General features: G+C 52.8%; 1 protein-coding gene across 11 annotated transcripts in view; it reads left to right on the forward strand.

The window, feature by feature from the left end:
- The window catches only part of LOC140404397 (CUGBP Elav-like family member 4), a 977,034-nt gene that overhangs the window by 382,854 nt on the left and 578,255 nt on the right, over positions 1-15,925 (forward strand). The gene's annotated exons all lie outside the window — the stretch shown is intronic.

The raw sequence follows: 15,925 nt of genomic DNA on the forward strand, positions 1-15,925 counted from the left end.
CACCACCATCCGACTTTTTGGGATTTCCTTCCCAATCTCCTCCCTGGCTTCCTTTATGATCTTTCCGGCAAGCTTTTGTTCACCTTTGTCATCTCTCCCACAGCTCATTTCTTTCTCCTTAAATGCCCTGGGATGTTTCCCTAAATTAAAGCTCCCTGACAGCACTGCAGGTCTACCTACACCACATGCATGCACACAGGCTTGAAAAAGATAAAGGGCAATGAAATTGACAGTGAAAAAAAACACTTCAATGGTTTGCACCACATTAAACGGAATTCTTTCATCTTCATCTCACAGATCTTTGACTTGGCATGCTGACAGTTTAAAGTGTTTAAGGCTACAGATGGGACTACTTTTACTTTATTCTCAAGAGAACTTTAATATTGACATGCTGACAGACAGTTTAAAGCATTTAAAGGCTGTAGGTGGGAGGTGATGGTGTCATGGTGCAGTACTAAAGCTCCAAAACTAGTCACTCCCTTAGTCAAGTTGTTACAGTACAGCTACAACACTGGAATCTACCCAACAATGTGGAAAATTGTCCTGTACACAAAAAGCAGGACAATTCTAATCTGGTCAAGCACCCCATCAGTCGACATTTGATCATCAGCATAGCAATAGAAAGGCCCGCCAATAGTGCTATCAAGTGGCACCTACACAACGACCTGCTCACTAACATTCAGTTTGGGTTCTGGCAGGGTCATTTCGTCCCTGACCTCATTACAGCAAAGAGGTTGAACTCCAGAGACAAGGGGAGTGATTCTCCGAAATGGAGACAGAGTGTTCGCGCCGTCGTGAACACGACGGCACGAAACAGGCGCGGGCAGTAGCGATTCTGGCCCCCATAGGGGGCCAGCAAGGCGCTGGAGCGGTTCACGCCGCTCCAGCCTCCCTGCCCGATGCCAAATGGGCACCGCGCCAACCCGCGCATGCGCAGTTGGGCTGCGTCAACCTGCGAATGCGTGGGGGACGTCTTCAGCAACATGGCGAGGGGGTTCAGGGGCCAGCCGCGTAATAAAATAGGGCCAGAGCTGGAGAGGCTGGCGCGCCAATCGGTGGGCCTCAATCGCGGGCCAGACCCCATCAGAGGCCGCCCCCCCCCCCCCCCGGTGAAGGAGTGCTTTTCCCCGCCCCATCAGAGGCCGCCCCCCCCCCCGACCCTACGGGCAGAGTTCCCGCCGGCTGCGAGCAGGTGTGGCCGGCGCCGGCGGGACTCTGCCGTTTCCGCTCGGCCCATCAAGGCCGGAGAATCGGTGGTCTGGCCGCGGACAGCGGCCCGCGACCGGCGTCATGCCAAACGCGCCGGCGCAAATACTGCCGATTCTCTGCTCCTCTGAGAATCGCCTGCCGGCGTGGGACCGGCGCCGCGGGACAAATTGGCGCGAACGCCGATTCTCCCATACAGCGCGGCATGAGAGAATCGCGCCCATTGTGAGAGTGACTGCCCTTGACATCAAGGCAACATTTGACCAAATGTCACATTAAGGAGCCCTAGCAAAACTGGGATCAATAGGAATCAGGAGACAAATTCTCCATTGGTTGGAGTTATACTTGTGGTCGTAGGTCAATCATCTCAGTTCTGTTGATTTCCTTATTTCCCCTTTCTTTATTTTTGCTGTTATCCTTTTAGTCCATGGATGCTTAATGGACATGTGTCTTTAAGCCGAACAGGGGAAGTGAGGAGTTACACATCTGGGTGTTTTTCTAAGATTTATTTATTAATTTCAATTTTGTTGCAACTCCAGGTCATGCGGGGCTGGGACTACACTGGCACAGGGAGTCTTAACACTTCCAGGACATCACTGCAGGAGTCCCTCAGTGTAATAGAGTCCTCAGCCCAACCATCTTCAGCTGCTTCATCAATGACCTTCCTTCCATCATAAGGTCAGAAGTGGGGATGTTGGCTGATGACTACAATATTCAGCACCATTCGTGACTCCTCAGATACAAAAGCTTTCTGTATCCATATGCAGCAAGACCTGGACAATATCCAGGCTTGCATTGATAAATGGCAAGTTACATCTGTGCCGCACAACAGTGCCAGGCAATGACCATCTCTAACAAGAGACTAAGCCAACTATTTCCCCATGAGATTCAATGGCATTACTATCGGTGAATCAACATTCTGGGGGCTAGAATTGACCAGAAACTGAACTGGAGCAGTCATATAAATATTACGGCCAAAAGAACAGATCAGAGGCTGGGAATTGAACAGCCATTCACTCACCTCCTGACACCCAACGTCTGTCCACCATCCACAAGGCAGAATATTCCGCACTTTCCACTTCTCGGGATGAGTGCAGCTCCAACAACACTCAAGAAGCTTGACTATGTAGGACAAGGTGGCCAGCTTGATTGGTACCCCATCCACTGCCTTCAACTGGCACTCGCTCCACCAACTTCGCAAGGGGTAGCCATGTGTACCATCTATAAGATGCACTGCAGGAACTCAACAAGTCTTCTTTGACAGCACCTTCCAAACCCACAACCTCTACCACCTAGAAGGACAAGGGCAGCAGATGCTTGGGAACACCACCACCTACAAGTTCCCCTACAAGCCACACACCTTTCTGACTTGGAAGTATATCATCGTTCAAAGTCTTGGAACTGTCTCCTTAACAGCTCCGTGTGGTGTATCTGCAACATATGGGGCGGGATTCTCCAACCTCCCGCCAGGCCGGAGAATCGGCGGGGGATGGCGTGAATCCCGCCCCGCCCCGCCGCTGCGACGCCGGCTGCCGGATAATCTGGCGCCGGTATTTCGGCGGGGGGCGGGAATTGGCAGCAGCAACCCCGGCGATTCTCCGGCCCTCGATGGGCCGAGTGGCCGCCCGTTTTCAGCGGGTACCGCGGCGTGAAATACACCAGGTCTGTACTGGCGGGACCTGGCTCTGCAGACGGCCTGTGGAGTCCTCGGAGGAGCACGGGGGGATCTGGCCCCGTGCGGGGGGCCCCCACGGTGGCCTGGCCCGTGGTCAGGGCCCACCAATCAGCGGGCGGGCCTGTGCTGTGGGGGCACTCTTTCCCTCCACGCCGGCCGGAGTAACGGTCAACCATGGCCGGCGTGGACAAGAAGCCCCCTGCGCATGCAGTGGGATTACGCCAGCACACGCTGGCGCTCCCGGGTATGCGCCAACTCACGCCGGCCGGCAGAGGCCCTTTGGCGCCGGCTAGCGCCGGTGCTGGCCTCGCCCTGAAGGTGCGGAGGACTCCGTACCTTCCGGGCGGCCCGACGCCATAATGGTTCACGCCACTCCCCAGCGCCGGCACGGCCCACCCCGCCGGTTAGGGGAGAGTCCCGCCCCCTCACTGCAGCTGTTCGAGAAGACAGCTCACCACCACCTTCTAAATGCCAATTATGCCCAAAGGTCCATAACATATCAGAGCAGAAGTCGGCCATTTGTCCCAACGCGGCTACTCTGCCATTCAATGAGATTGTGGCTGATCTGGGGTGAAATTCTCCGGAAACGGCGCGATGTCCGCCGACTGGCGCCCAAAACGGCGCCAATCAGATGGGCATCGCGCCGCCCCAAAGGTGCGGAATGCTCCACATCTTTGGGGGCCGAGCCCCAACATTGAGGGGCTAGGTCGGCGCCGGATGAATTTCCGCCCCGCCAGCTGGCGGAAAAGGGCTTTGGTGCCCCGCCAGCTGGCGCGGAAATGACATCTCCGGGCGGCGCATGCGCGGGAGCGTCAGCGACCTCTGACAGCTCCCCACGCATGCGCAGTGGAGGGAGTCTCTTCTGCCTCCGCCATGGTGGAGACCATGGCGGAGGCGGAAGGGAAAGAGTGCCCCCACGGCACAGGCCCGCCCGCGGATCGGTGGGCCCCGATCGCGGGCCAGGCCACCGTGGTGGCACCCCCTGGGGCCAGATCGCCCCGCTGCCCCCCCAGGTCACCGGAGCCCGCCGGTAAGGTAGGTGGTTTAATTTACGCCGGCGGGACAGGCATTTTAGCGGCGGGACTTCGGCCCATCCGGGCTGGAGAATCGAACGGGGGGGCCCGCCAACTGGCGCGGCCCGATTCCTGCCCCCGCCGAATCTCTGGTGCCGGAGACTTCGGCAACCGGCGGGGGCGGGATTCACGCCAGCCCCCGGCGATTCTCCGACCCTGCCGGGGGGGGGGGGGGGTCGGAGAATCTCGCCCCTGATGTGATAGTCCTCAACTCCACTTTCCCCCTTTACCCCATAACCCTTGATTCTCGTACTGATTAAAAATCTGTCTATCTCAGCCTTGAATATGCTTAACAATCCGGCCTCAACAGTCCTCTGTGGAAAAGAATTCCACAGATTCACTCACCTCTGAGAGAAGCCTCCCCGAACAGGCGCCGGAATGTGGTGACTAGGGGCTTTTCACAGTAACTTCATTTGAAGCCTACTTGCGACAGCAAGCGATTTTCTCCATGTCCACTCGATCCAGGCCTCACAGTATCCTGTAATTTCCAATAAGATCCCCCCTCATCCTTCTAAACTCTAAGTGTAGCACAGTTGCTTCTGAAACAAGGGATGGGCAATAAATGCTGGCATAGCCAGCGACGCACATCCCACAAAAGTATATGTGAAAAATGGCCTCTACTTATTCCTATTCCTATGTTTAGTTTAGACGGGCAGCACGGTCGGCACAGGCTTGGAGGGCCGAAGGGCCTGTTCCTGTGCTGTACTTTTCTTTGTTCTTTGTATGTAAAAAATCCCATTTCGCCCTTATGAAAAGTTCTCCCTGGTGTTCTGGCCAATATTTATCCCTCAACCAACATTTCTAACACGGGTGATCCAGCCATTACTGTCGGCAGGAGCTTGCTGTGTGCCACTTTGCTGTCACTTCTTGTGCGTTACAACCACCAACAGACTTCAAATGTTCTTTGAAGTGTCTGAAAGTGTAGTGAGATGCTATAGAAATTCCAGCTCTTTCTGATAATCAGCATCTCACAACTTGCACAGCTGGAGGTGTCTCTGTAGTGTCTGCTTGGGATGCTGTCCACTGACTGGACATTTTCACATATGGTTACACCAAGAGAGAGGCTTTTATAAACATTGAGAGATCAGCTATCATCACGATCACTGTTTCATGGTCGCGGAACATGCCAAACTCACTATGGCTTTTTTTGAAACATAAAATTCCAGATAATTTTATTGATCGCAAGACTTTAGTAATTTTGTTTTTTTTCCTGTATGCAGATGATGTCCTCATCTGAGTCGTGTATTTTCTTCTGTCAAGTCAGGACTAGCTTCTGGCAACTGTCTCATTTAAGTTCAGTCTTATTTCAATACAATTTCAGCCTTTCGAAATCGTAGGTGGTGGCTCAGTGATATTTTCACTAGACCCAGTAGTCCAGAGACCCGGGCAGTACTCTGTGCACCTGGGTTCGAATCCCACCAGGGCAGTGTTTCTCTGTGGCAATGAGGTTGGATTTTAAACGGCCCAGCTGGCCACTCAGCCCAATAAATGCTGGCCCAGCCTGCGAGGTGCTACCCCAAATTCTTTTCTTTTTTAATAAACATTTTATTGAGGTTTTTTTTGGTATAGTAACAACAACAAAATAAACAATATACATAAAACCATAAACATAGTGCAAAAGCCATTTACTTCTCGTACAGGTCCCACCCTTATTGATCCCCTACTCTAATCTAAACTACTCCCCCCCGCCCCCCCCCCCCCCCCCAGTCTGCTGACGATTAATTTTCCACAAAGAAGTCGACGAACGGTTGCCACCTCCGGGTGAACCCTAACAGTGACCCTCTCAAGGCGAACTTTATTTTCTCCAAATAGAGAAAGCTAGCCATGTCCGAAAGCCAGGTCTCTGACTTCGGGGGCTTTGCGTCCCTCCAAGCTAATAGTATCCATCTCCGGGATACCAGGGAAGCAAAGGACAGAACGTCTGCCTCTTTCTCCTCCTGGATTCCCGGGTCTTCTGACACCCCGAAAATCGCCACCTCTGGACTCAGCGCCACCCTTATTTTTAACACCGTGGACATGATGTCCACAAACCCCAGCCAAAATCCCCTTCGCTTTGGACATGTCCAAAACATGTGGACATGGTTCGCCGGTCCTCCCGCACATTTTGCACACCTGTCCTCCACCCCAAAGAATCTGCTCATCCGGGCCATTGTCATGTGAGCCGCTACCCAAATTCTAATGGTGATCTTCCACCTTGAGATCTCATTCCGATCCCTGTCCCTTTTGGTGAAAGGCATGGGAGTCAGAAAGTTGTGCGTTCAACAAAATATAGGCTGAGGTTCCCGCGCAGAACTGTCTTTTGGATCAGATGTTAAATTGAGGCCCAGTCTGCCCTCTCATCTGGACATGAAACATCACCATGGCTGGGGGTGGTGGTGGGGGGTAGGGGGTGGGGGGTGGATTTTTCTTCCCCGATGTCTTGGCCAATATTTATCCCTCAGTCAATGTCGCAAAAAATGATGATCTGATCAGTACCATGTCACTATTTATGGGAGCTTGCTGTTCCCAGGATGAAATAGACAGTAAAGAAAAATGGGAAATCCGAGTACTGGTCCTAACTGAAGTTCCTTTTTAAGGGAGTAAAGACCAGTTCAGACCAGTGTTTTTATATCCGGGTTTTACTGCTTTTCTTCCCCCTGTGTGCAAATTGGCTGCTCGCGTTTCCTGTGGGTGGGATCTTCCGGCGGGTTTCAATGGCACATCCCCCGCCTCGGCATTTCCCAGTGGCGTGGGGCAGATTCAATGGGAAGTCCCGTTGACAGCGGTGGGACCAGAGGACGATGGGAAACACACCGCAGGGAGGCTAGAGAAATCGCTCAGACGCATGTCTCCCGGCAGTCCGCCGTTCGCTGGCAGTAGGGCTGTCTTCTCCCACCGCTTGTCAATGGGACAAGGACGGGGTGTGCTGCTGCCGGGAACAGGGGGCGTCATTCTCCGACCACCCGCCGGGTCGGAGAATGGCCGTTGGCCGCCGTGAATCCCGCCCCCGCCCCCGCCGAAGTCTCCGCTCCCGGAGATTGGGCAGGGGCGGGAATCCGGCCGCGCCGGTTGGCGGGACCCCCCGCTGGATTCTCCGACCCGGATGGGCCGAAGTCCCGCCCAGGAATTGCCTGTCCCGCCGGCGTAAATTAAACCTGGTATTTACCGGCGGGACCAGGCGGCATGGGCGGGCTCCGGGGTCCTAGGGGGGGCGCGGGGCGATCTGACCTCGGGGGGTGCCCCCACGGTGGCCTGGCCCGCGATCGGGGCCCACCGATCCGCAGGCGGGCCTGTGGCGTGGGGGCACTCTTTCCCTTCCGCCTCCGCCACGGCCTCCACCATGGCGGAGGCGGAAGTGACTCTCCCCACTGCGCATGCGCGGGAAACTGACAGCGGCCGCTGACGCTCCCGCGCATGCGCTGGGAAACTGACAGCGGCCGCTGACGCTCCCGCGCATGCGCCGCAGCTGGCGGGGCGGAAATCCCTCCGGCGTCGGCCTAGCCCCTCAATGTTGGGGCTAGGCCGCCAAAGATGCGGAGACTTCCGCACCTTTTTGCCGGCGCGATGCCCGTCTGATTTGCGCCGGCTTTGGCGCCAGTCGGCGGGCATCCCGCCGTTGGGGGAGAATTTCGCCCAGGGAATCCCAACGGCCGGAGAATTCCGGCCACTAAAATCTCTCTCTCTCTCTTTCTCACGCACAGGGCTGGATTCTTCCACCCCCGCCTCCCGCAAGATCGCCACGGGCGAGATGTGGACAATGGAGAAGTCCACTGACCTCGGTCGGGATTATCCGGTCGCCAGGCGACCATGGCCGGAGAATCCCGCCCACTATCTCTCTCACTTTCTCTCTTGCTCCTTTTCTCTCTCTCTTTTTCTCTCCCTCTCTCTGGGAGCGATTCTCCCAAAAGGGAACAAAGTCCCGTAGTGAGCGTGTTTAGCCGCGTGTGTCCCGGCGCTCGCAGTGCTGAGAAACACATGGCTATTCAACATGACTTCCAGTGAATAAGGGGCCTGAGTGGGGAACACCGAGGCCACACACAGCCCTTTGTACAGTAGGGGTTCCACTCGCCGGAACTCCCCATTGTAGCGAGAGATCGAGACACCATCTACTGAGGCCCCCAAAACAATCCCTAACCTCCTCCAGCCAGCCTGAACACAATATGGGAGGGTTGCCGGCCCCCTTCCCCGCGCCCGCTGCCCACTCCCCCAGCCCCGCCGCCCCCGCACCCCCCCCGAAACCCACGCCGGATAACCCCAGCCCGATTGTGCGCACGGAAACAATGCCAGTTTGGCACCCTGGCAGTGTCCATGTCACCTGGAAGTGCCACCTGGGCACCTTGTCACTGCCAGGTTGGCTCCCAGGTGGAACTGCCAGAGTAGCTAGGTGGCAGCACCTGCCTAAAGGGCATGCAGCTGGGGGCCTCCGATCCCCTGGGAGACCCCCGCGAGCGCCGTTCTGTCAGGTGCTCGTTTGTGGGAACCAATGCTGAACAGCGCTCGCCCCGAGGTCTCTGAGGCGAACGGGATGAATTTCAAAGCCTCAGGTATTTCGGGAATCCGCACATTAGAGTGCGGCTCACTGTCTCGCTCTAATATGCAGATTTGTTTAAAAGTGATCCTGCCCCATTGTGGGCGGGTTTCACATCGCAACGTCTCACGAGACTGCATCGAATCTCGCGAGGCTTTGCGAGCCGGGTAGATCCCGAGAGCGGGGTCGCCCGGCTTTCTCCAGCCCCGTTGCCCCGCGCGGCTGAGCTGCTTTTCTGGTGCAGCGTGGCCGTTGGGTCGCGCCCTCTGTTTCCCTCTCTCACTCCCTCTCTCGCTCTCTGTCCCTGTGGCTCTGACACTTCCTCGACCCCTCACCGTGCTCCCTCAAACTGCCCGGGGAGCGACAGCGAGATGGGGTTGAGGTGACATCACTGGAGGACACCTTTGCCCGAGCCCAGCTGAAAACCAAATGTTCCCACATCATCACTCCTGCCCGAGAAGGCGTCTTATACAGTTTCTCTGTAAATATCAGAAATGGTACAGAGTCTATTCCTGTTGATTTGAAGTCATTTTTCGCTCGAAAAGAAATGTAATTATCCAGCACTATGAATGAAGCAATTTAATAAAACAACACAAGGGTGCCTTTTTGCATGATTTCAATCAAATTAGCATAATCCAAGTTAAGCAGTTTTGAATAGAGGAGCTTGCTGCAGCCAGAAAAGGAATGGCATATTTAAGATCTCTTGCTACCTCTGTAAACCCTCTCCAAAGCCGCCCCCTCACATATCTGCACTCCTCCAATTCTGGCCTCCTGTGCATCCCCAATTTTAATTGAATGACAGAAGGGTGATAGCTCAGAAGGAGGCCATTCGGCCCATCGTCTCCGTGACTCTCATAAAGAGAAATTTGCCGAGTGCCACTCCCTGGCTTTCTGTCGCTGAGCTCATTCCTCTTTTTTAAGATAATAATCCAATTCCTTCGATTGAACTTGCTTCCACCGCACTCGCAGGCGTTCCAGATCTCAGACACTGGGCGCCATTCAACGGGAAGAAAAGCAGATTCGCGTTGTGGGCACGTTTAGCGGAGTGTTTCCCGGCGCCGAGAACAACCACGCAATTAAACGGGACTCTGTTCTTTTTCTGGGCCTCCTTCAATACCTGTAGTAGCAGCCCAATCTTGTGACCTGGGATCCTGGCAGTGCCAGGGTCGCATCCATGTGACACTGCCAGGATGGCACCAACAGTGCCAGGGTACCACCTGTGGTGATATGCATCACTGTAAATACACAGGGGGTTAATGTAGATACACTAGGACACTGTAAATACACAAGGGGTTAATGTAGATACACTGGGACTAAATACACACTAGAGGGAGCACCAGAGACATCATGACACACAGACATTCAACCAATAGGTCAGTAAGATAGGACACGACCGATGGGCAGTCAAGACACACCCAGAGGTGACACTGCCACAAGGGGGCTACCCATATAAAAGGACTTGGCACACATGCTCTTTCTCTTTCTATAGGCGACACTCAGAGAGACAGAGGCAGATCAGGGAAGCATCACACCCACCGCATGGATTAGAGCAGACTGGTTAGTGAGATAGAGTTACTATAGTTAGATTAGCAAGAGAGTCGAACTCAAGTAGAAGAATAATTAATTGTTCAATAAATGTGTTAAAGCTATCTCCAAGTCTGAACCTTCCTTTGTCAGAGTGTACATCACGGAGGCAGCTTATGCTACGTCAAGAAACATAACACGACACAACCCAACCGAGAGGGTGACCACCAGGGGCCAGCGATTGCCACTCCCACCCCAGTGCATGTGCCGTTCCACCGGGTCCAACTTTGTAGAGACCAGTGCTAAATGATGCTGGTTCACGATCTCCGAGGCAAGGGGAATCTATCCCAGATGCTGGGTAGATCCGGAGTAGATGTCTCCAAGTGAGACTACCTGCTCACTTGAATATGCAAATCTGGGTCCAGCCCATTGTGGACTCGTTGGATCTTGTGAGGCACAACAAGCCGAATTAATCTCGCGAGAGGACATTAGATCACGCCAGATCACTGCGCGAAATCGTTTCCCCTCATGTCTCCATTGCGTCTTTTGCCAATTACCTTGAATCTGCACCCCCCCACCCCCAACCGCCGTTTTCAATCCCTCCATCAATGGAAACATTTTTTCCTTATCTACTCTGTCTAGAGCCCTCGGGGTATTGTGTTACCCACTGCAGGTCTCCTCTCAACCTTCTCTTCACCAAGGAAAATAAGGCCCGACCGATCAACCTAACTGAAGTTCCTCATCCCTGGAGCCATTTTCCTCGATCTTTACTGCACCCTCTCGAAAGGCCTTTGCATCTTTCCTCAGGTGCTCAGGAGTTCCATCATTGAGCGCTGTGCCTTCAGCCATGTCGGGCCCTATACCTCTCTAGCTTTGCGGTATTCACGTCTGTGACCAAAAGCCTTAAGATCTTCTGCGTTAATGCCTCTCTACGTGGCTCTGGGCTAGATTTTGACAGCTATCGCTCGATGTTGGACGTTTTACCTCGTTAAAGTTGCTCCATAAATGCGTGTCGTTGTTGCTGGTGAGGGAAGGGTCCTCGGAACAACATACAGCCGGTCGAGGGCTGCCTGATGGAATGCCCGCCAAGAATTGTGCGGAAAAAAAAACAGCTTGAAAAATTAAAAACGGGCCCTCTGCCCGTGTGAGAAGACCGGCCAATCCAAAAAGGTGGTTAGCACTGTTGCTTCGCAGCTCCAGGGTCCTAGGTTCGATTCCCGGCTTGGGTCACTGTCTGTGCGGAGTCTGCATGTTCTCCCCGTGCCTGCGTGGGTTTGCTCCGGAGGTGCTCTGGTTTCCTCCCACAGACCAAAGGTTGGGTGAATTGGCCATGCTAAGTTGCCCTTAGTGTCCAAAAGGTGTTTCCTGGCGCTGGTGTGCCGATAACGACCCTGCTATTAAACGTGACTCTGCTTCACTTCTGGGCCTTGCCGATGCCGTACTTAGGCCCACTGTCTGCACTCATGAGCTCAGCTCGCCAGTGCAGGAAGAGATGGGGATGCCCCAATACCTGGACCCCCCCCCACTCCAGCCTCCGGTCCCCGCCAACGGCCCAAATGATGAATTAGGGGGTCCTCGTGCACCACCCGCACACCACCTCATAGGGGCTGGGCACCACTGGTTACTAGTTAGCCCGTTACTGGGCTACGGGGATAGTGGTCCGGTGCAGACTCAATGGGCCGAATGGCCTTCTTCGTCACTGTAAATTCCATGTTAAATTTAAAAAAACAAGTTTCAACAATAAGAAGTTCCAATCTATTTTATTTAGAGTAATATAAGTCAAACCAGAGGCCCCAGTTGCAGTAGACTTTGGTAGCTCAGCGGTGCTATCTAAATTTCATCAGCAGAGGGCAAGAACATGCAATCTTCAAGGATAGTCAGTCCCCACGCACATCGAATAACCTACTGCTCTCATTGTATTTATTTATCAGGAGCATATCAGCAATAATTCTCTGTCGCGTGATTTTCTTTCTGTGTGGGCTTTCAAACGGAGTGGCAAATAGTTTGTAAACGAGAGCTGTTCCTGTAGTGTTATCGAGTTTTTTTCTTTTGAATTTGCAGTGTAGAATGGCGGCTGAAAATAATTCAGGTCCCTCCGACAGGCATTTTGCAAGCTGCTATCTGGGGTAAAGCGATGGACTCTGAGTATGAAATGAAGTGTTCCCTTAATGGGACTGAACAGACAATGAGGCGAATCTTGATTACAGCACTCTGAGAACGCAGAGAGAATGGGAAAGTATGTGGGCCAATTTTAAGGTGTCGTCCCTTGAAATGCTCTGCGTCAACAAATACATACTTATGGTACCAATGTGTCCATAAGCTTGGATTTGTTGACCTTCATTGTGGTTTGTTACTTCACAAGTTCTGGTTGCAGCCAACTCACATTTGAGTTTTGCAAAGTTCCAGAAAGTGGGATTATGTGCTGGGAATTCAGGGCTCGGGATCCCTTCGGGATTTTCCCTCCGGCCATTTCAAAGGGCAGCAGAATCATGTGGGGTCTGCGGCCCTCCATCTCGAACCTCATGATGTGCCCCCACATCAGGAAAAAGCTCTGCACCTTCGGAGGGGGGGGGGGGGGGAGGATGTTAACTGAACAACAATGCCGACTTGCGTTTATATAGTGGCCGCGGTTTAACGGAAATGAAACAGAGTCCCGTTTTTGGGCGGGTTTAGCCGGGTGTTTCCTGGCGCTGGTGTGCCGATAACGACCCTGCTAGTAAACGTGACTCTGCTTCACTTCTGGGCCTTGCCGATGCCGTACTTAGGCCCACTGTCTGCACTCACAAGCTCAGCTCGCCAGTGCAGGAAGAGATGGGGATGGCCCAATACCTGGACCCCCCCCCCCCCGACTCCAGCCTCCGGTCTCCCCAACGGCCCAAATGATGAATTAGGGGGTCCTCGAGCAACACCCGCACACCACCTCATAGGGGCTAGGCACCACTGGGCCCCATCCCTGACAAGGGTAAGATGCTGCCTGGGCACCTTGGCGCTGCCAGTCTGGCATCCTGGCACTACCCATGCCAGCCAAGAAGTGCCAGTGGGCACCTGGGTGATCGGGCTCTGGGCAGAGTGGTACCCAGTCACCCCCCTGATGCCACCTGGAAACTAGCACTGCAATGGTAGCATCCGGGTGGCAGCACCTGGGTGCCCAGGTGACACTGCTTGGGTGGCATCAGGGGTGGCAGCGTACTACCCTGCCCAGAGCCTGACCATGCAGGGGCCGCCTCGAATATATTCAATGAGCCAACCTCCAGTGCCCAAGCTGGAAGAGACGTCCAAAGGCTAATGATCGTCTGAGACCAGAATTTCTTTTTTTAAAAATTCATTTACGGGATGTGGGTGTCGCTGGTTAGGTCAGCATTTGAAGGTGGTGGTGGGTTGCCTTCTTAAACTGCTGCAGTCCTTGAGGTGTAGGTACACCCACTGTGCTAATACGGTGGGAGTTCCAGGATGTTGCACCAGTGACAGTGAAGGCGTGGTGTTATATTTCCACGTCAGGGGGGTGAGTGACTTTGAGGGGAACCTCCAGGTGGTGGGGTTCCCAGGTATCTGCTGCTCTTGTCCTTCTAGATGGTGGCGGTCGTGTGTTTGGAAGGTGCTGTCTGAGGAACCTTGGTGAGTTACTGCAGTGCGTCTTGCAGATGGCGCACACGGCTGCTACAGTTCGTCAATGCTGGAGGGTTTGAGTGTTTGTGGAAGGGGGAGCAATCAAGCGGGGCTGCTTTGTCCTGGATGGTATTGAGTGTCTTGAGTGTTGTTGGAGCTGCACTCATCCAGGCAAGAGGAGAGTATTCCATTACACTGCTGACTTGTGCCTTGTAGATGGTGGGCAGGCTTTGGGGGGTGGCGGTGGAGGGGGTGGGGGGTGCTCAGGAAGTGTGTTACTCCTCATCCCTGTCTTGTTTCTCGCCTAGTTGGAGTCCACCATGGAGGGAAACATCCTCTCAGCATCTATGCTGCCAACACCCCCCCCTCTAGATTTCAATAAGTTTACTTCTCATCCATCTAAACTCCAGTGAGTGGAGGACCAACCTGCTCAATCATTCCTCAGAAGATAACCCTTTCACCCCAGGGTTCAGCCCAGTGAACCTTCTCTGAACTGTCCCCAAGGTAAGAGTAAACTTTCTTAAGTCAGGAGACCAAAACTGTTCACAGTTCCCCAGATCTGGTTGAAGGTGTGGCATACGAAAAGGCTTCAACTTGGAGACGTCATTAAAATAATAATAATCTTTATTATTGTCACAAGCAGGCTTACATTAACACTGCATTGAAGTTAGAACATAGAACATTACAGCGCAGTACAGGCCCTTCGGCCCTCGATGTTGCGCCGACCTTTGAAACCACTCTAAAGCCCATCTACACTATTCCCTTATCATCCATATGTTTATCCAATGACCATTTAAATGCCCTAATGTTGGCGAGTCCACTACTGTTACAGGCAGGGCATTCCACGCCCTTACTACTCTTTGAGTAAAGAACCTACCTCTGACATCTGTCCTATATCTATCACCCCTCAATTTCAAGCTATGTCCCCTCGTGCTAGACATCACCATCCGAGGAAAAAGGCTCTCACTGTCCACCCTATCCAATCCTCTGATCATCTTGTATGCCTCAATTAAGTCACCTCTTAACTTTCTTCTTCCTAAAGAAAATAACCTCAAGTCCCTCAGCCTTCCCTCATAAGATCTTCCCTCCATACCGGCCAACATTCTGGTATATCTCCTCTGCGCCCTTTCCAATACTTCCACATCCTTCCTATAATGCGGCGACCAGAACTGCACGCAATACTCCAAATTCGGCCGCACCAGAGTTTTGTACAGCTGCAAAATGACCTCATGGCTCCGAAACTCAATCCCTCTACCAATAAAAGCTAACACACCGTATGCCTTCTTAACAACCCTCTCAACCTGAGTGGCAACTTTCAGGGATCTATGTACATGGACACCAAGATCTCTCTGCTCATCCACACTACCAAGAATCTTACCATTTGCCCAGTACTCTGTCTTCCTGTTATTCCTTCCAAAATGAATCACCTCACACTTTTCTGCATTAAACTCCATTTGCCACCTTTCAGCCCAGCGCTGCAGCTTATCTATGTCCCTCTGTAACGTGGTACATCCTTCCGCACTGTCCACAACTCCACCGACTTTAGTGTCATCGGCAAATTTACTCACCCATCCTTCTACGCCATCTTCCAGGTCATTTATAAAAATTACAAACAGCAGTGGCCCCAAAACAGATCCTTGTGGTACACCACTAGTAACTGGACTCCAGTCTGAACATTTCCCATCAACCACCACCCTTTGCCTTCTTCCAGCTAGCCAATTTCTAATCCAAACTGCTAAATCACCCTGAATCCCATGCCTCTGTATTTTCTGCAATAGCCTATCGTGGGGAACCTTATCAAACGCTTTACTGAAATCCATATACACCACATCAACTGCTTTACCCTCGTCCACCTGTTTGGTCACCTTCTCAAAGAACTCAATAAGGTTTGTGAGGCACCACCTACTCTTCACAAAACCGTGTTGACTATCTCTAATTAAATTATTCCTTTCCAGATGATTGTACATCCTATCTCTTATAAACATTTCCAAGACTTTGCCCACAACAGAAGTAAGGCTCACTGGTCTATAGTTACCGGGGTTGTCTCTACTCTCCTTCTTGAACAAGGGGACATTTGCTATCCTCCAGTCTTCTGGCACTATTCCTGTAGACAATGATGACATAAAGATCAAAGCCAAAGGCTCAGCAATCTCCTCCCTAGCTTCCCATAGGATCCTAGGATAAATCCCATCCGGTCCAGGGGACTTATCTATTTTCACACTTTCCAGAATTGCTAACACCTCCTCCTTAAGAACCTCAAGCCCTTATAGTCTAGTAGCCTGTATCTCAGTATTCTCCTCGACAACATTGTCTTTTTCCTGTGTGAATACTGAC

This window comes from Scyliorhinus torazame, chromosome 30, assembly GCF_047496885.1.
Source record: "Scyliorhinus torazame isolate Kashiwa2021f chromosome 30, sScyTor2.1, whole genome shotgun sequence".
Taxonomy (NCBI): Eukaryota; Metazoa; Chordata; class Chondrichthyes; order Carcharhiniformes; family Scyliorhinidae; genus Scyliorhinus; species Scyliorhinus torazame.